The sequence below is a fragment of the Macrotis lagotis genome, chromosome 4 (genome assembly GCF_037893015.1).
Source record: "Macrotis lagotis isolate mMagLag1 chromosome 4, bilby.v1.9.chrom.fasta, whole genome shotgun sequence".
Taxonomy (NCBI): Eukaryota; Metazoa; Chordata; class Mammalia; order Peramelemorphia; family Peramelidae; genus Macrotis; species Macrotis lagotis.
In genome coordinates, this window is record NC_133661.1 from 233,003,724 (window position 1) to 233,028,624 (window position 24,901).

Sequence of the window (24,901 nt, forward strand, 5' to 3'; positions counted from 1 at the left end):
AACTGGGAAGGAAGAGACAAAACTCTCGCTCTTTCCAGATGACATGATGGTCTACCTATAAAGTCCCAAGAAATCATCTAAAAAACTACTGGAAACAATTAGCAATTTTAGCAAAGTTGCAGGTTATAAATAAACCCTCATAAATCCTGAACTTTTCTATATATGTCTAGCAAGAAACAGCAGGAAGAGCTAGAACGAGAAATTCCATTCAAAGTAATCTCAGACAATATAAAATATTTGGGAGTCTATTTGCCAGGACAGACAGAATCTTTTTGAAAACAATTATAAAACACTTCTCACACAAAATAGAATCAGATTTAAATAACTGGGCAAATATCAACTGCACATGGATAGGGAGAGCTAATATAATAAAAATGACAATTCTACCAAAACTAAACTATTTGTTTAGTGCCCTACCAATCAAAATTCCAAAAAAGTTACTTTAATGAGTTAGAAAAAATTGTAAGTAAATTCCTATGGAGAAATAAAAAGTCAAGAATAGCCAGGAGCTTAATGAAAAAAATGCAAATGAAGGTGGTTTAGCACTACCCGATTTAAATTATATTATAAAGCATCAGTCATCAAAACTATTTTGTATTGGCTAATAAATAGAGTGATGGACCAGTGGAATAGACTAGGTGTAAAAGCAGGAGAGGATTATAGCAATCTGCTGTTTGATAAACCCAGAGACTCTGGCCATTGGGCTAAAAATTCCCTATTTGATAAAAACTGCTGGGATAATTGGAAGTTAGTATGGAAGAAACTTAGATTAGACCAACACCTCACACCCTTTAACAAGATAAGATCCAAATGGTTACAGGACATAGACATAATAAACAATACTATAAGCAAACTAGAAGATCAAGGACTAGTCTACCTGCCAGATCTATGGAAAGGGGAACAGTTTATAACTAGGGAAGAGTTGGAGAACATCACTAAGAACTAATTAGATGATTTTGATTACATTAAATTAAAAAGCTTTTGCACAGATAAAAACCAATGTAATCACGATCAAAAGAAAAGTAGTAAATCTTTACAACTAATGATTCTGACAAAGCACTCATTTCTAAAATATATAGAGAAATGAGTCATATTTTTAAAACACAAAGTCATTCCCCAATTGACAAATGGTCAAAGGATATGCAAAGACAATTTCCAGATGAGAAGATTAAAGTAATCCATAGCCATATGAAAAAAACGCTCTAAATCATTAATTATTAGAGAAATGCAAATTAAGGCTTCTCTGAGGTATCACCTCACACCTCTCAGATTGGCCAGTATGACCAGGAGGGATAATAATCATTGTTGGAAGGGTTGTGGGAAATCTGGGACACTATTACACTGTTGGTGGAGCTGTGAACTCATCCAACCCTTCTGGAGAGCTATTTGGAACTATGCCCAAAGGGCAACAAAAATGTGTGTACCCTTTGACCCAGCAATACCACTGCTGGGTCTATACCCTGAAAAGATGAGGAAAAAGGTTAAAAACATTACTTGTACATAAATATTTATAGCAGCCCTGTTTGTGGTGGCAAAGAATTGGAAATCCAGTAAATGTCCTTCAATTGGGGAATGTCTTAGCAAACTGTGGTATATGTATGTCATGGAACACTACTGTTCTATTAGAAACCAGGAAGGACCGGATTTCAGGGAAACCTGGAGGGATTTGCATGAACTGATGCTGAGTGAGATGAGCAGAACCAGAAAAACACTGTACACCCTAACAGCAACATGGGACTGATGTTCAACCGTGAAGGACTTGCTCATTCCATCAGTGCAACAATTGGGAACAATTTTGGCTGTCTGCAAAGGAGAGTACCATCTGTATCCAGATATGGAGCTGTGGAGTTTGAACAAAGTGCAAGGACTATTCCCTTTAATTTGGGGGAAAAAAACAGATATCTTATTGTCTGATCTTGTTACCTCTGACAATTCTGTTCTCTTTAAGGATATGATTTCTCTCTCATCACACCCAAATTGCATTAAGGTAAAACATGGAAACAAAGTAAAGACTGATGGAGTGCTATCTGTGGGGTGGGGGTGTGGGAGGGAAGCAAGATTGGGGGAAAATTGAAAACTCAAATAATATCTTTAATTAAAAAAATAAAGTGTACATCGATCCCCACCAGAATAAGATCCTAAAATGAAAACACCAAGGAATGTTGTGGCCAACCTCCAGAACTATCAGATAAAAGAGAAAATCCTGCAAACAGCCAGAAAGAAACAATTTAAATATCAAGGAGCCACAGTAAGGATCATGCAGGACCTCACTGCATCAATGTTAAGGGATCTAAGGGCCTGGAATGAGATATTTTGAAGATCAAGGGAGCTTGGAATGCAGCCAAGAATATACTTTCCCGCAAAGCTGAGCCTTCTCTTCCAGGGAAAAAGATGGACATTTAATGAAATGGAAGAATTCCAAAAAATTTCTGCTGAAAAGAACAGAGCTAAACAGAAAATCTGGGCATCAAGGAGGTTCAATAGACACATGAAAAGGTAAAAAAAAGAATAGTGGTGGTAAAAGGAAAAAAAAAATTGCAATCCAGTAAGTTGAAACTGGCTATATCCTAGCATGGGGGGGAAAAAGATTCTCATAAATCTTGAGAATTGTAATGCTAGCAGAGAGCTTTTACCTTGCCAGAAATGATGGAAAGTCATGACCTTTCCATGAAACTGTTATCTAAAGAGATGTAACTGGCTTTAACCCCACTTGGGAGAAAGACCCTAATAACTTTCAGGAATTTTTACACTATTCGATAGAAAATACTGAATTAGAAGGGACAGACACTCAGAATTTTCTATGACTTAGAATGATCTAAAAAACACCAACTCCTTAAAAAAGGGGGACAGGAAAGAGACTGCAGGAGGGAGGGGAGGGAATGGGGTAAATCTCATTACACTAAGAGGTACAAAAAACCTATGGCAATAGAGGGGAAGAAGGGAGCAGAGAAGAAACACCTGAATCTTCTTCTCATCAGATTTGGCTTAAAGTCAACCTATACATAATCAGTGAACTTATAAAACATCTAACCTTTAATGTATTAAAAGGGGAAAAGGGGAGGGCGGATGGAGAAAGGGAAGGAGAGTGGGGGAAATAAGGGGAAATAACAAAAGGAAAGGAAGGTAAAAGGGGAAAAGGGAAAGGGGAAAGAAAGGGGAGGGTGTGATATAGGAGGGCAAACACACTGAAGGGGGTGATATTCAGAAACAAAATACTGGGGAATATGGATAAAGGGGGGGAAGGTCGAAAAATGTAAATGGAGCAACGATAGCACAGAGGGCAATAAAGAATTAGTAATCATAATGTTGAATGTGAATGTGTTGAACTGTCCCTTAATACTTAAGCGAATAGCAGAGTGGATTAAAACAGAATCCTACAATATGCTGCTTACAAGAAACTCATTTGAAGCAGAGAGATACATACAGAGTAAAGGTAAAAGGTTGGAGCAAAATATATTTTGCTTCAGCTTAAGTAAAAAAAAGTAGGGGTAGCAATCCTTATCTCAGACAAAGCAGCAGCAAAAAGAGATAAGGAAGGAAACTTTATCCTCCTAAAAGTTCCCATAGACAATAAAGTAATTTCAATATTGAATATATATGCACCCAGTGGGACAGCACCCAAATTCTTACAGGAGAAGCTGAAAGAACTACAGGAAGACATAGACAGCAAAACTCTACTAGTGGGAGACCTCAAACTCCCACCATCAGATCTAGATAAATCAAATCATATAACAAACAAGAAAGAAATTAGGGAGGTAAATAGATTGTTAGAAAAATTAGATATGCTAGACTTATGGTGGACACTGAATGGGGACAGAAAGGAATACACCTTTTTCTCTCCTGTACATGGAAATTATACAAAAATTGACCATGTACTAGGACATAAAAACCTAATGATCAACTGCAGAAAGGCAGAAATAGTGAATATACCTTTCTTAGATCACAATGCAATAAAAGTCATATGAAATACTGGGCCAAGGAGATATAGACCCAGAGCAAATTGGAAACTGAATAACCTCATTTTAAAAAATGAGTGGACCAAAAAACAAATTATAGAAAGAATTAACCATTATATCCTAGATAATGATAATAATGAAACAACATACCAAAACCTATGAGATTCATTCAAAGAGACTCTCAGGGGATATATTATAGCTCTAAATGCTTACATTAATAAATTGGAGAAAGAGGAAATCAATGAACTAAACATGCAACTAAAAACATTGGAGAAAGAACAAATCAAAAATCTCCAGTTAAATACTAAATTAGAAATTCTACAAATTAAAGGAGAAATTAATAAAAGCAAAAGCAAAAAACTATTGAATTAATAAATAAATCCAAAAGTTGGTATTATGAAAAAACCAATAAATTGATAAACCTCTGGTCAATTTGATTTAAAAAAAGAAAGAAGAAAACTAAATTGCTAGTATCATAAATAAAAAAGGTTAACTCACCATCAATGAGGAGGAAATTAAAGTAATAATTCAAAATTATTTTGCCCAATTCTATGCCAAGAAATTTGATAATCTAAGTGAAATGGATGAATATTTAGAAAAATGTAAGTTTCCCAGGCTAAATGAAGAAGAGGTAAAATACCTAAACAACCCTATCTCTGAAAAAGAAATTCAACAAGCCATTGTTGAACTCCCTAAAAAAAATCTGATGGATTCACAACTGAATTCTACCAAACATTTAATGAACAATTGGTTCAAATTCTGCATAAACTCTTTGGAAAAATAGGGAAAGATGTAACTCTGCCTAACTCTTTCTATGAAACCAATATGGTGCTGTTACCTAAACCAGGAAGAGTTAAAACAGAGAAAGAAAATTATAGACCTATTTTCCTGATGAATATAGATGCAAAAATCCTAAATAAAATCTTAGGAAAATGATTACAACAAGTCATCACTAGGATAATACATTATGATTAAGTAGGATTTATTCCAGGAATGCATGGTTGGTTCACTATTAGGAAAACTGTTAGTATACTCAATTATATCAACAACAAACCCGTCAGAAATGATATGATCATATCAATAGATGCTGAAAGAGTTTTTGACAAAATACAGCATGCATTCTTATTAAAAACACTAGAGAGTGTAGGAATAAATGGACTGTTCCTTAAAATAATTAGCAGTATCTATCTGAAACCATCAACAAGCATTATATTCAATGGGGAGAGGCTAGAGGTATTCCCAGTAAGATCAGGAGTGAAACAAGGGTACCCATTATCACCACTACTATTCAATATTGTATTAGGAATGTTAGCATCAGCAATTAGAGAAGAAAAAGAAACTGAAGGAATTAGAATTGGAAAGGAAGAGACAAAACTCTCGCTCTTTGCAGATGACATCATGGTCTACCTAGAGAATCCCAGGAAATCATCCAAAAAACTACTGGAAACAATTAACAATTTAAGCAAAGTTGCAGGTTATAAAATAAACCCTCATAAATCCTCAACTTGTCTTTATGTCTAGCAAGATCGAGCAGGAAGAGCTAGAAAGATAAATCCCATTCAAAGTAACCTCAGACAATAAAAAATACTTGGGAGTCTATTGGCCAGGACAGACTCAGAATCTTTTTTCAAAAACAATTATAAAACACTTCTCACACAAATTAAATCAGATTTAAATAACTGGGCAAATATTAACTGCTCATGGATAGGTAGAACTAATATAATAAAAATGACAATTCTACCAAAACTAAACTATCTGTTTAATGCCCTACCAATCAAAATTCCAAAAAATCACTTTAATGAGTTAGAAAAAATTATAAGTAAATTCATATGGAGAAATAAAAAGTCAAGAATTGCCATTTGCTTAACGAAAAAAAGTGTAAAAGAAGGTGGCTTAGCCCTACCTGATCTAAAATTATATTATAAAGCATCTAAAATTATTTTATCAAGTCATCAAGACTGTTTGGTATTGGCTAAGAAATAGAGTGGTGGACCAGTGGAATAGACTAGGTGTAAAATCAGGGAATGATTACAGTAATCTGCTGTTTCATAAACCCAAAGAGTCCAGCCATTGGGATAAAAACTCCCTCTTTGATAAAAACTGCTGGGATAATTGGAAGTTAGTATGGAAGACACTTAGGTGAGACCAACTCCTCACACCCTTTACCAAATGGTTACAGGAATTAGAGATAAAAATCAATACTATAAGCAAATTAGGAGATCAAGGACTAGTCTACCTGTCAGATCTATGGAAAGGGAAGCAGTTTATGACTAAGGAAGAGATGGAGTACATCATTAAATACAAATTAGTTGATTTCAATTACATTAAATCAAAAATCTTTTGCACAGACAAAACCACTGTAACCAAGATCAAAAGAAATATAGTAAACTGGGAAACAATTTTATAACTAATATTTCTGACAAAAGACTCATTTCTAAAATATACAGAGAACTGAGTCATATTTTTAAAACAAAAAGCCATTCCCCAATTAACAGATGATCAAAGGATATGCAAAGGCAATTTACAGAATAGGAGATCAAAGCAATCCATAGCCATATGAAAAAATGCTCTAAATCAGTAATTATTGGAGAAATGCAAATTAAAGCTCCTCTGAGGTACCACCTCACACCTCTCAGATTACCCAATATGACCAGGAAGGATAATAATCATTGTTGGAAGGATTGTGGGAAATCTGGGACACTATTACACTGTTGGTGGAGCTGTGAACTCATCCAACCCTTCTGGAAAGCTATTTGGAACTATGCCCAAAGGGCAACAAAAATGTGCATACCTTTTGGCCCAGCAATACCACTACTGGGTCTATTCCCTGAAGAGATGATGAAAAAGGGGTAAAAACATTACTTGTACAAAAATATTTATAGCAGCCCTGTTTGTGGTAGCAAAGAATTGGAAGTCAAGTAAATGTCCTTCAATTGGGGAATGGCTTAGCAAACTGTGGTATATGTATGTCATGGAACACTATTGTTCTATTAGAAACCAGGAGGGAAGGGATTTCAGGGAAACCTGGAGGGATTTGCATGAACTGATGCTGAGCGAGATGAGCAGAACCAGAAAAACACTGTACACCCTAACAGCAACATGGGAGTGATGTTCAAACTTGAAGGACTCGCTCATTCCATTAGTGCAACAATCAGGAACAATTTTGGGCTGTCTGCAAAGGAGAGTTCCAGCTGTATCCAGATAAGGAGCTGTGGAGTTTGAACAAAGTTCAAGGACTATTCCCTTTAATTTAGAAAAAAAACAGATATCTTATTGTCTGATCTTGTCACTTCTTAGACTTCTCTTCTTTAAGGATATGATTTCTCTCATCACACCCAATTTGGATCAAGGTACAACATGGAAACAAAGTAAAGACTGACAGAGTGCTTTCTGTGGGGGGGGGGGGAAGCAAGATGGGGGGGATCGTAAAAGTCAAATAATATCTTTAATAAAAATTAATTTAAAAAAAGTAATATTACATAGCCTAACAGAAATGATAGACATCTTGAGTATAGCATCTGTTGTGATCTCCAGAAAGGGGGTGGGGATTTGAAGAATATTTTAGAGATGAATTAACTGAGTCTCAGAAGCTTTAATTGACTTACCCAGAGTCATTTAGCCAATATGCAGCTAAAAAGGGTTTGAAATTTAATTCTTCCTGATTCTAAGTCCATAACTGTATTCACTAAGATATACTAGATCAGTAGAATAAAGTTCAATAGAAATGAATGAAAAGTATTATAAAAGATTCAAAATTTCAAATTTTAATAAACATAAGTTTTTATGAAAAATATGAGATTTAGTGTACTCTAAATTCCCTAGAAATCAATAAAATGCCAAAAAAAAATTTAGCATTAGGTTTGCAGATGATATTTGTTCCTAGGGATGGCAGTGTTGAGGCTGCTTAAGCTTATTCCATTGGAACAAATATTGGTTTTTCAAATATTTATATTAAGCTTAATGAATGAAAGGGACCACTATATAGGCAATAACTATTGATTTTTATTGAAAACATTTTGAATATCTTAATGGACAATTATCAATTTCTTCACCTTATTTTGTTTGTATCTTACAGTTAAAATGTTAGGTTTTGGTGTTAAATATAAACTAATGAAATAATAAATAAAAATATTTATTAAACACTAATTATATGACAATTATTATGCAGAACCCTGAGGATATAAATAGAAAAAAAGAGAATTTAAAATGTTTATGCTCAGATTTTATTAAATTTTTCACTCTTCTTTGATCTCTCAGGCTTTCTTTGGGGTATAAAATATTCTGAAACCAGAAGGACTTTATCTAAATTTCATAAAACCATTTAATGAAGTCTTTTTTGGTTTGTTTATTTGTTTTTTCATTTGGCTTTCAAGAGGTTGTGGCCCATCTCAACATTCTACAGGCTGGCTTATAACAATACAAGAGAAAAAAAATAATTTTAAAATAGTGTTTAAGCCTACAAACAGACCTTAGAACTCTCTGTATCAATAGATAGTGATTAAAATTCATAAATGAAAAGATAAAAATCTAAGAAGACAGTTATGTGGTACAGTAGTTAGGATTGAACCAGAAATTAGCAAAATCTGAGTTCTAATCTGACTTCACATATTTACTAATTATGAGACTCTGGATAAGTCATATATTTATGCCTGCTGCAGTTTCCTCATCTGTGAAACAGAATTAATGACAGCACCTTCTGTCCAGAGTTGTTGTGAGGACAAAATGATAAAATATTTGAAAAGCATATTATCAACCTTAAAGCACTATATAAATGTCAGCTATTATGAGAAGCTTCTTCATAGTTTTCCTTCCCCCTCCCCACCTCCATTTTAAGCATGTTAAATTCATCTTGAAACTTTTCCTACCTTTACTTTTACTTTTCTATTTAACTGAACATTTACAATTCCTACATTGAATAATGTTCTTTCTCCAGGAACCTGTTCTGACCTAACTCTAGGTGATCTTAAACTCTCAATGGATGTTTGTATTCAAAAGGTACATGAATATTAGAAAGCTCTCTGGTGCAATATCTATACAGGCACAAACCTCCCAAATCACATTCTACTCATGAAGAATAAAAATGAAAAATGTGAGTTGACAGCTCTCTCTGGCTGCAAGCCATTCAATTCTTCAAACTTTTGTAGCTTGAAATTTGTGCTGAGCCAAGATGACCAGTTTCTTCTCTCTCATCCTTAAAGTCTTTATCTCTTCTATCTTCATAGACTTTTATGGATGACCAAACCAGGTCAACTAAGATAAGCCACTGCCTCTCTCTCCTCTAAATCTTTTCATTTTTTTTTAAAGAATTGAACTGAGACTGAGCCTAATGTTAAAGCGTTTCTGATTATGAAAAGGACAAGATACCCAGACAATCCAAAATACACACTGCACTTAAGACACTTTATTTGAGTTAGGGAGGGTTGCTATGTAGCAACAATGGCCATCTCAAATAATCTCTTCATTTCTAATATAATTCCAAGTCACATATAGGGTGGAATGTGTCACCACAAAGTTTAATGAAAAATACATGCTTCTACTAGGTGGTGCAGTGGATAGAACACCGGCCCTGGAGTCAGGAGTACCTGAGTTCAAATCCAGCCTCAGACACTTAATAATTACCTAGCCATGTGGCCTTGGGCAAGCCACTTAACCCCATTGCCTTGAAAAAATTTAAAAAAAATACATGCTTCATTTTTTTTTTTCTTTTGTAAATCTCAATACAATTTGTGAGACCAAAAAGGAGCATGGTAGAAAGATCTCTTCCAAGAGATCTTGGATCTAAGTCCTGTGTCTATCACTAATTAGTTGTATAGCTTGGAACATTTCATCTTTCACGGTCTTATTTCCTTAAACTGTAAAATGAAATTAGATTAGATAAAAATAACACACATTTATATAGTTCTTCAAGGCTCATAAAAAATGAGAGAGAGGAAAGGAGAGAGACAGACAGATAGGGACAGAGGCAGAGACAGAGAAAGAGATAGAGATAAGACAGTCAGAAATAGAGATAGACTTGCTGTCATGGACAGGAAAAGTCATTATAACATAGGACCCAGGATGATAGTTACAGAATTGCAAGATCTCAAGGATGAAAGTAACCTCAGAGCTCATCAAGTCTAATGTATCTCTGAACAGAAATTCCTCCTAAAATATGCCTCATAAGTATTCATACAGCATTTGCTTTCTACATCAAGGTGAAATTGAGGAGAAGGAGGGACTATTATCACCCAAAGTCATTCACTCCATTTTGGAATAGCTTAAAATATGGATGTTTTTCCTTAGTCTCTCATAAATCTCTTTTCTATCTTATATGCAACTTATTTAATTTTTTTCCTGGGTCAAAAAAGAAAAAAAAGTCTAAATTCTTCTTTCATACAATAGACCTTAATACACCTACTTAAATTTGACTCTCGTATCCCTCCTAACATAGTCTTTGTTACTGATATACAACTATAATAGGTCTTAGAATGTTTCATTATTGTCTTAAAGATTCATACAATCTGACTTCCCTCTTCTTGATGCTCTCAAGTTTTGAACAGAGTCAAGTATCATAGGATTATTACCTTCTATGTTTCTATAATTATATCTCACTTAATGTAGCCTAGAATCATAATATATTTTTAACTGCCATGCCACATTGCTGCTTCATTTCAAGTTTGCAGTTCTAAAAGCCTTAGACATTTTTCAAACAAAGTGTTATCTAATGTGCTTCTCCTTTCTTTACTTTTCAAACTAGTTTTTATCCTTTTTTAAAATTATTTTTAAATTAACTTAATGAAAGTCTATTTTTCTTTCTCATCCATGCTCATTTATAGAAAAAGAAAACTTTTAATAAATATGTATGATCAAAAAAGTCAATTTCCAAATTAACCATGTCCAAAAAGTATGCCTTATTTGTACAATGAGTTCATCTCTACTCTGTCAAGGTAGGAAGTATGCCTCATTATTAGTATTCTGAAATTATGGTTGTTCATTGTGTTATCAATCTGATTTATTTAGCCCAAATTTAAGATTTCCTATTTATAGCTATTAAAGTTCCTTTGGATAGATTTAGTCCAACATTTTACCTTTTTGATATATTTTTGAATTTTAACTCTTCCATTCCATATATTAATCATCTCTTTGGATCTTGTATAACCCACAAATTTGAAAGTCATGCCATTAATGCCTTTCTCTAAGTAACTATTGAAAATACAGAAAAACACATGGCCAAGTAGACATTACCAAGGTACAACATTAGATCATCCCTTAAAATAGATAATCAGGCATTAATAACTATGGTTTGTATATGGTCACTCAACATCCTCAAGTATCACATAAACAAGTCCATATCACTCCATATTAACCATGGAAGGAGTATGAGAATCTTCCAGGTTGACTTTTGTCCTAATTTGTTGGTACAGTATTTCAATAATTTTCTAATAATGTTAACACTATTGGAATAACTTAGGAACTGCCTTATCAAGAATGAACCATGGGGATGGAAAAAAAATCTACCTGCAGATCGCCACTGAGTGAGTAAAGAGAATTGGTAGAGAAATCAAGAAAATTACCTTTGTAGTCTTTGCTACAACAGCATGAAACTCCAAAGACTTCTAACCTAAGTCAAATAAATCGAGTGTGCCTAAAAAAGACAAAATCAAGGGACACAAAAAATTTGACTTCAATCATTCACAGTGATCAGTGTCCCTTGGAGGCACAAGATCTGCTCTCCCTGATTCTGTCTTACTATCAAGTGTGCCTCAGTGTTATAACTTCAACATGATTTTTCTCCCCATTTTACTACTTCTTCAGACATATTCAATTTAAATTGACACCAAAGAAAAAGAATGAATCTCTCAAGTGCATTTTAAGGAGAAAAAAAAATTCCTGAGGAAAGCAGCTTGATCCTTTGAAATGAACTTACCCTTTGGGAACCAGTATGATCACATTTTTTAACACTCCTACTCTCTCAAAAATGCTCACATTCTCATACCACCTTTTACTGTACTTTAGTCAAATCTCAAATCCTAAGAAACTGACTGGGCAAAAACCATTAAGAAAAATCATTGCTGTTTTGGGAAATTATTTCAAAAGATTCATCTTAACAGTCAAATACTTTAACTACCCTGATTAATTCTTTGGGGGGGGGGGGGTTGCAAGGCAATGAGATTAAGTGACTTGCCCAAGGTAACACTGCTAGGTAATTATTAAGTGTCTGAGACTGAATTTAAACTCAGGTCCTCCTGATTATGCTATCCACTGCACCACCTAGCTGTCCCATACTGATTAATTCTTACTTCTTCTTTGTATGGATAAGTTTTTGAGGATTTCATATGAGATTTTCTTTGTTGGGTCATATTTCTGGTGATATTTACTAAGAATCAATCATCAGGATCATATAACCCACAAGATGGATCACTAGAAACTTTCTCTAATCTTCAGGACCTCTCAAACTTCTCCAAAATAGAAAATATGGGCAAGAAAGAAAGCAACTTCATCTCTCTTTCAATGGTCAAGACAAAAGAAACCCAAGGAGACAAAACAGGATGAACTAATGGTAGAAAAGAATAATCCTTTACTACTAAGGTCCTCCATTCAGTACCCCATTCCACTACCCACCATGCTTTATCATGGTTACAAAAGCCAACACATCTGCAATGTCAAAGAACCAAAATCTGCCCCTCTTCCTTTTCTTCCTGTGCTTACAAGAAAAATTAATTTTTAGCTCTTCTCCACAACTCCAGTATAGTTAAAATAATTCCATTTCCCTTAAAAACTCTTTTAAAATATATTTTAAAATTGAAATATCTAATGCAAAATATTATTGCAGTCAAGTATGAGGCTTGACAACGCAAATCATAGCACAGATTTAAATTGTCTGATGGTAGAAAAAAGTCCATGTAAATCATGTGTTTCAATTATTTGTTTGTTTATTGGAAAGATGAAAAAAGGTGATGACTGATTTTATTGATATAGAAGCTACATTAACAAATTTGCTTCTACCTATGTGGACTTTTGACTTTTAATTCAGTTGATGACCTTTTTTTTTATTGCCTGAAGAACTAAGTGAGTAAAGAGAATTGGTAGAGAAGAACTAAGAACTTATTTTACCTGGGGTGCTGCTATCACTGTCTGTCATCTGACCTCAAGTTTTTTACTCTGTCAACTTTTTGTTCACCTGGGCAATGTGGCTTTTCCTTTTCTGCTTTTTACTCTCTTGGACCCCATACTAAACTACCCGGAAAATATCATCCCTTTTCCACTCTTAGCACTGTGAAGTTTTGATGGTTTCTCTCCATTCCTTACCAAGGAACTATCTCTTTAGTCTAAAGAAAAGGGAACAATAAGGATGAGTAACCACCTATTGATATTCCTATTCTCCCTTTCCCTAACAAAATCTTCATTCATAAACAAATTGAGGGCATCCTCAAAGAGGTTATTTTCAAAAATAATATTCCACAATACATCACATATTCATTATTTCACTGACTGAAGGGTGTAGAGAATAGAATATTGTGTGGTATGTATTTGTTTGAAATTATAAAAAGAAGAAAAAACAGTTGGTTCAGTAAAACCAAATACTGCCTCACAGCTACAACAAGGTTTCTCCCATTCATATATCAACATCATTCATTGTTCCTTGGAAAATACAAGAGAAATAACTCTCTCCAGTGACTCCTGGTTAATAAACAGGCAAGGCATAAAGAAGGGAATGTATGCTTACCAAAAGTGCTCAACATGAAGGAGAAGATTCAGTGTAGAGCCCAAGGGGAGAAATATTTCTTCATAGCTGTTGAAGCCATGTGGATTCTCTTGTTGATGGCAGCTAGATGACATAATGACAGAGTACCAGTCCTGGATTCAGGAAGATTACTCTTTGTAAGTTTAAATCTGGCCTCAGACAGTTACTAGCTATATGACTCTGAGCAAGACATTTAACCCTGTTTTCCTCAGTTCCACATCTGTAAAATGAGCTGGAGAAGGAACTGGCAAGCCCTTATGAGCATCTCTCCCCCAAAAAATCTCATATGGGATCAGGAAGAGTCAGATATAATAATAAGGATTGATTAATTAATTAATTAATTAATTAGGATTCAACAACAAATCTCATCAATCTTCAGGCTGTCTGTACCATTGGAGAAATTTACAAAATGATGTGATCTGAGATTCATTTAGGTATTGGATTATAACCTTTACAATTAGTCATTTATGTGAATATTTTGTCCCCCATGTAGATTTCAAAACACTGAATGCCAGGGAGTATTTAAATTACTTCATCTTTAAATCTGTCCAATACTGGAAAAAGATTAACAATGCTTGTGGAATTGAATAGAAAAATGGACAGGGACCATGCAGGGACTACAAGTAACATAAAGTACAATACAGATATAGTGAAGGTGTACTACATATTGGTGATATCATGGACTTGCTGAAGTATGCTTCAACTTTAGTTCTCTGAAATTGTCTTAGATCATTGTATTTCTGAGAATAGCTAAGTCAATCACAGTCCTTCATTGAACAAATTAGCTGGAAACAATGTACAACATTCTTCTGGTTCAAATCACTTTATTAGCAACAATTCATATAACTTTCCAGGTTTTGTACTTTTCTTATATGAATTTTTAATTTTTTTTAAACTTAGGTGGGGGGGCAGGGCAAGATGGCAACAGAAGAGAACCATCTCTTCCTTGCTCTGGAGTAAAACTTATAAGCTAAGGACTCTAACTACATTTTCAAGGGACAGAACCCACGGAGGGATCCAGTGAGGCACTTCTCCAACCCAAGGTAACCTGGAAAAGAGCAGAAAGGCTCGGCTCCACGGGGTAGGAGGGGTGGCCCACCAAAGGGATGGCCCACCAGAGCAAAGAAACTTCAGCCTCCTGGAGGCAGCCCCAGGGCTCTGGGAGCCATGGCTCACAGCAGCAGGGGCAGTTTCCTGACCAACACTCAGGGAGCACCAGGCACAACATGGGGGAACAGCAGGGAAGAACCTCTGCCAGAGCCAGCAGCATGAAGCTCAGCCCTCAGGGCACACAGCTAGCAGAGTGGTCACAGCAGCCCAAATCCAGGAATAGGAAGCAGGTGGAGCCAGTAAGCAGGAGCCCTCAGGGCATGAGCATGCTGAGCCTAGGGAGAGAGCAGAGAGAGACTGCCAAGATTTGTCCTTTGTCCCTGGAACAGGGCTCTGGGGCTCTGACCACATTCAGATACTGATCACAGTCAAGGCCCCCCATAGAACAGCAGGGACCCCCTACCTCAGCCCCGTGGCAGAGGGGAGTACTTGTGTTCATTCACAGACCAGGAGGGAAGACAGAGCTTCACACACACAGAGATCCTTATGGGGGTATCCCACTAATATTTATAAGCTCAGAAAACACCCCAAAACCAGGCACAAGCTGCAGAAATGAGTAAGCAGAGTAAAAAGAGGAACACCATTGAGAAATACGTTGCCTGTGATCCCAAAAAGGATCAAAATACTCAGTCTGAAGATGAGGAAGTACAAGCTCCAGCATATAAAGACTCCAAGAAAAACAGAAATTGGGCGAGCTCAAAAAAGACTTTGAAAATCAAGTGAGGGAGACAGAAGAAAAATTGGGGAAAGAAGTGAGAGAGATGGAGGAAAAACATGAAAATGAAGTCAGCAGCTTAGTCAAGGAGATCCAAAAACATACTAAAGAAAATAGCTTGCTAAAAACCAGCTTAGGCCAAATGGATAAAACAGTTCAAAAATTTATTGAGGAGAAGAATACTGTAAAAAGCAGAATTGACAAGATGTGTACAGCAAAATAATAACAAGGGATTGATATTATAAAGCAATAAATTTACATTTAAAGAAAGCCAATATAATAAATATTATGCATTGTGTTCAAATTTTCCATCTTTTTTGTGCTCCCTTGTAGGTTTTTTCTATTATCTGTTGTGCATTGTTTATTTTTCCCTTTCCCCCTTCATGAAGGAGATATTAAGTGTGTATGTTTATAGCCATATCCATATCTATATCTATATATACACAATTATACATACCCATAGACACACACATACACACACACACACACACACATATATATATCTCATTGTACAAGTACATATACATGCCCACATAAATGCACATTATATATATATATTCAAAGATATCTATATATTTGGTATCTGTGTATTTAGAATTTTTATAACATTTTCTGAAAATAAAATCCCTCCTCACTCCTCTACTTTATTTCTACTAGTGACCTTGGCCTCCTATTCCTTGACATATTGCCTTCCCAAGAATCCCTCCCTTACACACTGTTCTATAATCCCCCTCCCCATTGTTTTATACTCCCTTCTATATATTTCTTTTTCCTATTCCCTCACCCTCTAATTACCTTTTCTTATACCTTATTTTATTTCTTTCTGAATTTAAAAAGCTTTCATACTCCCCCTTCCCAATCAAATTCTTCCTTATCAATTCTTTCTCTCACACTTTGTTTTTATGATAACATTTTTTAAACTTTTTAAAAATCACTTTATTTTTTAAAGTGCATCCTATTCAGGTCTAACCCATTCTTTCATTTGAATTACCCAATTGTCAATAACAGTCTTTGAACATATGATTTATATTTCCACATATAAATAGTAAACAATTTGTTCTAATGAGTCTCTTATAATTAGACATTGATGCTTACATTTCACATATACATATGCACACACACACACACACACAGACACATATACATTTGATGTTTATAGTTGGCTTAGATCTTGTATTTCAAATTTTCTATCAAGTTCAGGTCTTTTTTGCACCAAAATCCTGAAACTTTGACAATTCATTAAATGCCCTTTATTTTTTCATTCAGAATTTCACTTAACTTTTCTGGGCACTATATTTTCATATGAACTCCAATTCTTTTGCTCTTCAATGTTGTGTTCCAAGACTTGTGGTGCTTTAAGGTAGCAGTTGCAAGATCTTGTGTAATTGTAACTGTGGCTCTACCTTATCTGAATTGTCTTTTTCTTGTTCTTAATATTTTCCCTTGACCCAAGAGTTTTAGAATTGACTGTTATACATTTGTCATAGGATTCCTTTTAGATGTTGATCTGCTAATTTTTTCTACTTCTGCTCCCCTCTCTTATTTGATACTTCAGGTCACTACCCTTAAATTATCTCTTGTGTAATTGTATCAAGAGTCTTGTTATTTTTAATTTTTACGATTGTATTTATTTTGAGTTTTACAATTTGTCCCCTAATCTTGCTTCCCTCCCCCCACCCCCTACAGAAGGCAATTTTCCAGTCTTTACATTGTTTCCATGGTATACATTAATCCAAATTCAATATGATGAGAGGGAAACAATATCCTTAAAGAAAAAAAATAAAGTATAAGAGATAGCAAGATTATATAATAAGATATAAGTTATTTTTTCTAAATTAAAGATAATAGTGCTTGGTCTTGGCTCAAATTCCACAACTCTTCCTCTGGATACAGATGGTATTCTCCATTGCAGATAGCCCAGAATTGTCCCTGATTGTTGCACTGATGGAATAAGCAAGTCCATCAAAATTGATCATCACATCCATGTTGCTGTATAATGTTTTTCTGGTTATGCTCATCTCGCTCAGCATCAGTTCATGAAAATCCTTCCAGGATTCTCTGAATTCCAATCCCTCCTGGTTTATAATAGAACAATAGTGTTCCATGACATACATATTCCAAAGTTTGTTAAGCCATTCCCCATTTGAAGGACATTATGTGATTTCCAATATTTTACCACCATAAACAGGGCTGCTATGAATATTTTTGTACAACTGATGTTTTTACCTTTTTCCATCATCTTTTCAGGGTATAGAGTTGGTAGTGGCATTGCTGGGTCAATTTTTTGTTGCCCTTTGGGCATAATTCCAAATTGCTCTCCAGAAAGGTTGGATGAATTCACAGCTCCACCCACAATGCATGAGTGCCCCAGATTTCCCATATTCCTCCCAACATTGATCATTGTCCTGCCTGGTCATATTGGCCAGTCTGAGAGGTGTAAGGTGGTACCTCAGAGATGCTATAATTTTTATTTCTCTAACTTTGATTTCCTCATCTGTAAGTTGCCTTTGCATATCCTTTGACCATTTGTAAATTTGGGAATGGTTTGTTTTTTAAAACATTTGACTCAGTTCTCTGTATATTTTGGAAATGGCTTCTTTGTCATAAATACTAGTTGTAAATATTGTTTCCCAGTTTACTCCATTTCTTTTGATCTTAGTTACAGTAAAAAGCAAAAGATTTTTAATTTAATGTATCAAAATCATCAAGTTTGTTTTTAGTGATGTTCTCTATCTCTTCCTAGATCATAAACTGCTTCTTTTTCCATAGATCTGACAGGTTAAGTACTCCTTGATTTTCTAGTTTGCTTATAATATTGTTTTTTATGTCTAAATCCTGTATCCATTTCGATCTTGTCTTGTTATAGGGTGTGAGGAGTCGATTTATTCTAACATTTTTCCATACTATCTTCCAATTTTCCCCAGTAGTTTTCATTGAAGAGAGAGTTTTTAATGCAATAGCTGGACTCTTTGGATTTATCAAGTAGCAGATTACTATAATCACTTCCTGCTATTGTACCTAGTCTATTCAACTGCTCTACCACTCTATTACTTAGCCAATACCAGTCAGTTTTGATGACAGATGATTTATAGTATAATTTTAGATCTGGTAGGGTTAAGCCACCCTTTTTTCATTGAATTCCTGGAAATTATTCACTTTTTATTTCTCCATATCACATTACTTACAACTTTTTCTAACTCATTAAAGAATTTTTTTTGGAATTTTGCTTGGCAGGGCACTAAACAGGTAGTTTAGCTTTGATAGAATTGTCTTTTTTATTGTATTAGCTTTATTGTATTGAGCAGTTGATGTTTGCACCGTTATTTAAATCTGGTTTAATTTGTGTGAGAAGTGTTTTATAATTGTTTTCAAAAAGTTTCTGAGTCTGCCTTGGCAGATAGACTCCCAGGTGTTTTATATTTTCTGTGGCTACTTTGAATGGGATTTCTCTTTCTAGTTGTTCCTGCTATATCTCACTAGTCATATATAAAAAATTGAGGATTTATGAAGGTTTATTTTATAGCCTGTGACTTTGCTAAAGTTGGTAATTGTTTCCAGTAGATTTTTGGATGATTTCTTGGGATTCTCTAGGTGTACCATCATGTCATCTTCAAAGAGTTAGAGTTTTGTCTCTTCCTTCACCAATTCTAATTCCTTCAATTTCTTTTTCTTCTCTAATTGCTGAAGCTAGCATTTCTAATACAATATTGAATAATAGTGGTGATAATGGGCATACTTGTTTCATCCCTGATCTTATTGGGAATGCTTCTAGACTCTTCCCAATGAATACAATGGTTGTTGATGTTTTCAGATAGATACTGCTTATTATTCTAATGAACCATCCATTTATTCCTACACTCAGTAGTATTTTCAGTAGGAAAGCTTTTTCAAAAGCTTTTTCAGCATCTATTGATATGATCATATGATTTATGATATATTTTTCTTGATATAATTCATTATACTAACTGTTTGCCTAATATTGAAACAAACCTGCATTTCTGGGATAAATCCCACTTGGTCATAATGTATTATCCTGGTGATAGCTTGTTGCAATCATTTTGCTTAGATTTTATTTAAGATTTTTGAAAATATATCAATCAGTGGGAGAGATCTATAATTTTCTTTTTCTGTTTAACTCTTCCTGGTTTAGGTATCAGCACCATCTTGGTGTCATAGAATGAGTTAGGGAGAGTTAAGTCTTTACCTATTTTCCCAAAGATTTTATATAGAATCAGAATCAATTGCTCCTTAAATGTTTGGTAGAATTCACTTGTGAATCCAGCAGACCCTGGATATGTTTTCTTAGGGAGTTCAATAATGACTTGTTGAATTTCTTTTTTGTGAGATAGGGTAGTTTAGGTATTTAATCTCCTCTTCATTTAACCTGGGTACTCTATATTTTTGTAAATCTTTGTCCATTTCACTTTATATTTTCAAATTTATTGGCATAGAATTGGGCAAAATAATTCTGAATTATTACTTTAATATCCTCATCATTGGTGGTGAATTCACCTTTTTCATTTATGATATATAAGCAATTTGGTTGTTCTTCTTTCTTTTTAATTAATCAAATTGAAAAGAGGTGGATCAATTTTATTGGTTTTTCATAAAACCAACTCTTGGTTTTATTTATTAATTCAATAGCTTTTTTGCTTTGGATTTTATTAATTTCTCCTTTCATTTTAAGAATTTCTAATTTGTTAATTAATTGGTTGTTTTTAATTTGTTCTTTCTCTAATTCTTAAGATGTATATATCATTCATTGATTTTTTTTCTTTAATTTATTCATGTAAGCATTTAGAGATATAATATATCCCCTGACAGCCACTTTGAGTGAATCCCATTGGTTTTGGTATGTTGTTTCATTATTGTCTTTATCTAGGATGAAATAATTGATTCTTTCTATAATTTGTTGTTTGAACCACTAATTTTTTTTAAAAATGGGGTTATTTAGTTTCCAATTAGTTTTGGGTCTGTATCTCCCTAACCCAGTATTGCATATAATTTTTGTTGCATTGTGATCTGTAAAAGATATATTCACTATTTCTGCCTTTCTGCAACTGATCATTAGGCTTTTATGTCCTAGGACATGGTCAATTTTTCTGTGTCATGTGCTACATAAAAAAAAATATTCATTTCTATCCCCATTCAGTTTTCTCCATAAGCCTATCATATCTAGCTTTTCTAACAAAGTATTTACCTCCTTAACTTCCTTCTTGTTTATTTTATAATTGGATTTTTCTAAATCTGAGAGCAGGAGATTGAGGCCTCCTACTAGTTGAGTTTTGCTTCCTGTAGTTCTATCAGCTTGTCCTCTAAGAATTTGGATGCTATCCCATTGGGTGCATATATATTCAGTATTAAAATCACTTTATTGTCTATGGTACCTTTTAAGAGGATATAATTTCCTTTCATTTTTTTTTAGGTTTTTGCAATGCAAATGGGGTTAAGTGGCTTGCCCAAGACCACACCGCTAGGTAATTATTAAGTGTTTGAGACCAGATTTGAACCCAGTTACTCCTGAGTCCAGGGCCGGTGCTTTATCCACTGCACCACCTAGCCACCCCAATATAATTTCCTTTCTTATCTCTTTTAAAGCCATCTATTTTTGCAGCAACTTTGTTGGAGACAAGGATTACTACACCAGCTTTTTTCACTTCAGCTGAAGCAAAATATATTTTGCTCCAACCTTTTACCTTTACTCTATATGTATCTCTCTGCTTCAAATGAGTTTCTTATAAGCAGAATATTTCAGGATTCTGGTTTTTAATCCACTCTGCTATTTGCTTACATTTTAAGGGAGAGTTCATCCCATTTACATTCAACGTTATAATTACTAACTCTTTATTGCCCTACATTTTATCTTTCCTCTGATTGTATTTTCCACATTTTTTCACATTATCCATATTCCCCAGTATTTTGTTTCTGAATACTCTCACCTTCAGTGTGTTTGCCCTCCTATATCCACACCCTCCCCTTCCTTTCCCCTTTCCCTTTTTCCTTCTCTTATTTATGTTAGTTCCCTTCTTTCTCCCTTTCCCTGGCTCCATCCACCCCCTCACCTTTTCCCCTTTCAATATTTGATAGGTAAAATGTTTCTTAAGTTAACCGTGTGTGTGTGTATGTGTGTGTGTGTGTGCGTGTGTAAAAGTTAACTTTAAGGCAAGTTTGATAAGAAGAAGATTTAGATGTTTCTCATCTCCTCCTTTCATTGTCTGTATTACAATATGGCTTTTGTACCTCTTTATGTAACATGATTTACCCCATTCAATCCCCTCTTTCCTGTCCCCCCCCCCCATTTAAGGAGGTAGTATTTTTAAATCATTCTGAGTCACAGAGAATAATGAGTATGCATCACTTCTGACTAAGAATATTCTCCCTAATTTAAATTCTCAAGAGTTATTAGAATCTTTCTTCCAAATAGGGATATAGCCAGTTTCTTCCCATTGGATGGCAATCTCATGTAGAAGTCATGAGTGTCCATCACTTCTGTCTAAGTATATTATCTCTGATAGGGTTACAGTTCTCAAGAATTATGAGAATATTTTTCCCATGCTGGGATATAGCCAGTTTCATCTTATTGGATAGCAGTTTTTTTTCTTTTTATCCTTTTTTAAACTTTTCATGTGTCTTTTGAACCTCCTGTTTGATGTTCATATTATAACTATTTTGCCCTCTGTTCCTTGATAACAGGTCAATTTTCTATCAATAAATCCTGTAATATTAAGTCCAGGCTTTTTTTTTTCTTTTAAATGATTTCAGGAAGGTTTAAAACTCTCAGGTTGTCCCTCTTCAATCTGTTCTCAAAGTCAGTGGTTTTGCTGATGAGTATTTTATATTTTCTTCTATGTTTTCAATTTTTTGGTTTTGTTTAACAGACTCTTGCTGTCTCATGAAATCATTAGTTTCCATAGACTCCATTCTTTTTTTAAGAAAAGAATTTTCTTCATTTACCTTTTGCAATTCCTTTTCCATTTGGTCAATTCTATTTTTGTAAGGGTTTTCCATTTGACTGAATGAGGTTTTGAGAGAATTGTTTTCTTGTTGCAAGATGTTAATTTTCTCTCCCAAATTTTACAATTGATTTTTAAACTCCTTCCTTATTTCTTCAAGGAAGTCTTTCTGTGCTAGAGAGTAGGTCATATTCTCCTCAGAGTTTCTAGGTATCTCTAAGTTAGTTTTTTTTTCCTTCCAAGAATGTTACTATGAATCCTCCTTTGTGTTGGCCTTTCTTCATTATCCTATGACCTTTTGTTGGGGAGGGGCTGGTTCACAGAGATTTGGTGTTGGGAACTCTAGAAGCTTTACTCATTGAGTGTAATATCTCCAGCTGGTCAATAAGGGGTTTTGGTTGCTTTCTCTGGAGTGTCTGTGACCTTGATTGAGGCTCTCTCCCTTGGCCTAGAGGAAGTGACTGAAGCTGTTGAATACTTTTATATTTGATCAGCCTGGGGCAGAAGTTGGGATGTAATTGTGTTTGTTCTGGGAAGAGGCTTCAGGTCCCTCAGGACCAGAGGGACCCAGAGAATCAATGTCTGCAGCTATCCTGTGGCAGAACTCTCCCACCAGCCCTGCCAGCAAGCTCCAGATGCCCAGGGCCAAAATCAATGCCTCTACTCCACAGTGGGCCCTTGCCCCTGTGGCTGACCAGGCTCAAGCTTCACCGCTAATCAAGCCAGTCCAGTTCTCAGGTCCTCAGGCTTTCCAGGGTCCTGCTCTGCTGCTAATCAGGCAAATCTGAAGCTGATTCAGGCTCCCAATCTTTCACCCAGTCCCATGCTCCCCACAGAGTCTGCCCTCTGTTCCCGAACCCACCCACAATCTTGGAAGACAAATCCTATCTTTCTGGGTCTTGTAGATCAGATTTCTTTTAAGAGATTTGTTTCATATTATATATGAGAGAAGATATGGAGACCTTTAGTGGTATGCCTGTCTTCTCTCTGCCATCTTGGTTGGAAGTCAAGATTCTTGTTTTTTCAATCATAGCTTTCTGATAGTCTGATTATTTCATGTTTTCTCTTCTTGGTCTATTCTCCAAATTCATTCTTTTTCTTATGGGGTGTTTCACTCTCTTCTATTTTTTCAGTCTTTATGTTTTCTTTTATTATCTCTTAATCTCTTATAACTTTACTAACTTCCCTTTGCCTGATTCTAATTTTCAAGGAGCTATTTCCTTTCCTTAGATTCTGGATCTCCTTTTCCAAGTATTTAACTTTCTTTTCATAATCTCCTTGTTTTTTCTTGGATTGCTCTTATTTATTAGTTTTCATTTTTTTTCAGGCTCTCTTATTTGGTGTTTTAAAGTCATTTAAAATTTTTTTCTACTGATTTTTGAGAAGATACTACTCTCATATAGGAGAAGCTATTTGCAATTTAGTATACTTCTTTGAAGATAAACTCCAGTCTTCTCTAATCCCAAAGTAACTGTCTATTTTTGGGTTCTTTCTCCTTTGTCTATTTATTTTAATTTTCTGTTTTTAAATATTCTTTAGCAGTTTGTTGTTAAATTTACCTCAAGTTCTGTGGTGTGGGGTCCTCTAGAGCTTTGTCCTTGGTCCAAACTTTGCACCCCTTTCTCCCCTTAAGCCATTGGTGTAGCTCCTTCTCACATTGTACCGGATATTATCTTACTCTCTGAGAATACCTGGAACCAAGACCAAGAACTCAATTCCCCTGTATCACAACCAGCTAACATTAAGAGATGAAAAAAACATCCTGGCATCACCCCTGATTGTATTGGGCAACCTCACATATTCCTTTTTCAGATAAAGCTCGTTAATGATTTTAGATGTATATTACTTATTGTTTGAAGGTAAGCTCTATCTATTCCTATGGTTTCTAATGTTTTTAATAGGAATAAGTGCTTCATATTGTCAAGGCTTTTTTATGAATCTATTGAGATAATCATAGGAATTGTGTTGGTTTTGTTATTGATCTAGTTAAGCATGCTAAGTTTCATAATATCAAACCAGACCTGAATTACTGATATGAATCCTACCTGATCAAAATATGATCCTTGTGCTATATTGCTATAATCTTTTTGCTATAATTTTTAAAAATGTTTGCATTAATAATTTCTTTAATGAAGCTTTTAATTGTTTCTATGGTTAGTTCTTAAATGCACTTGTTTTATAAGAATTAAATTATTTATTTTCTATTAAGTTTTTAATCTCTTTTCATATGTTTCTTTATTGAAGGTAATTTTATTGCATTATTTTCTATGTATTTATTATTTTTGCTTTTCCTTTTATGGTTGTGAGGTTTTTACTTCCTAATACACGGTCAATTGCTTTAATGCAAATACCATGTACTTCTGCAAATAGGTACATTCCTTTCATTCTCATTCAGTTTTCTCAGAAATTCAGAAATCTCTCATATCTAGCTTTTCAGGATTTT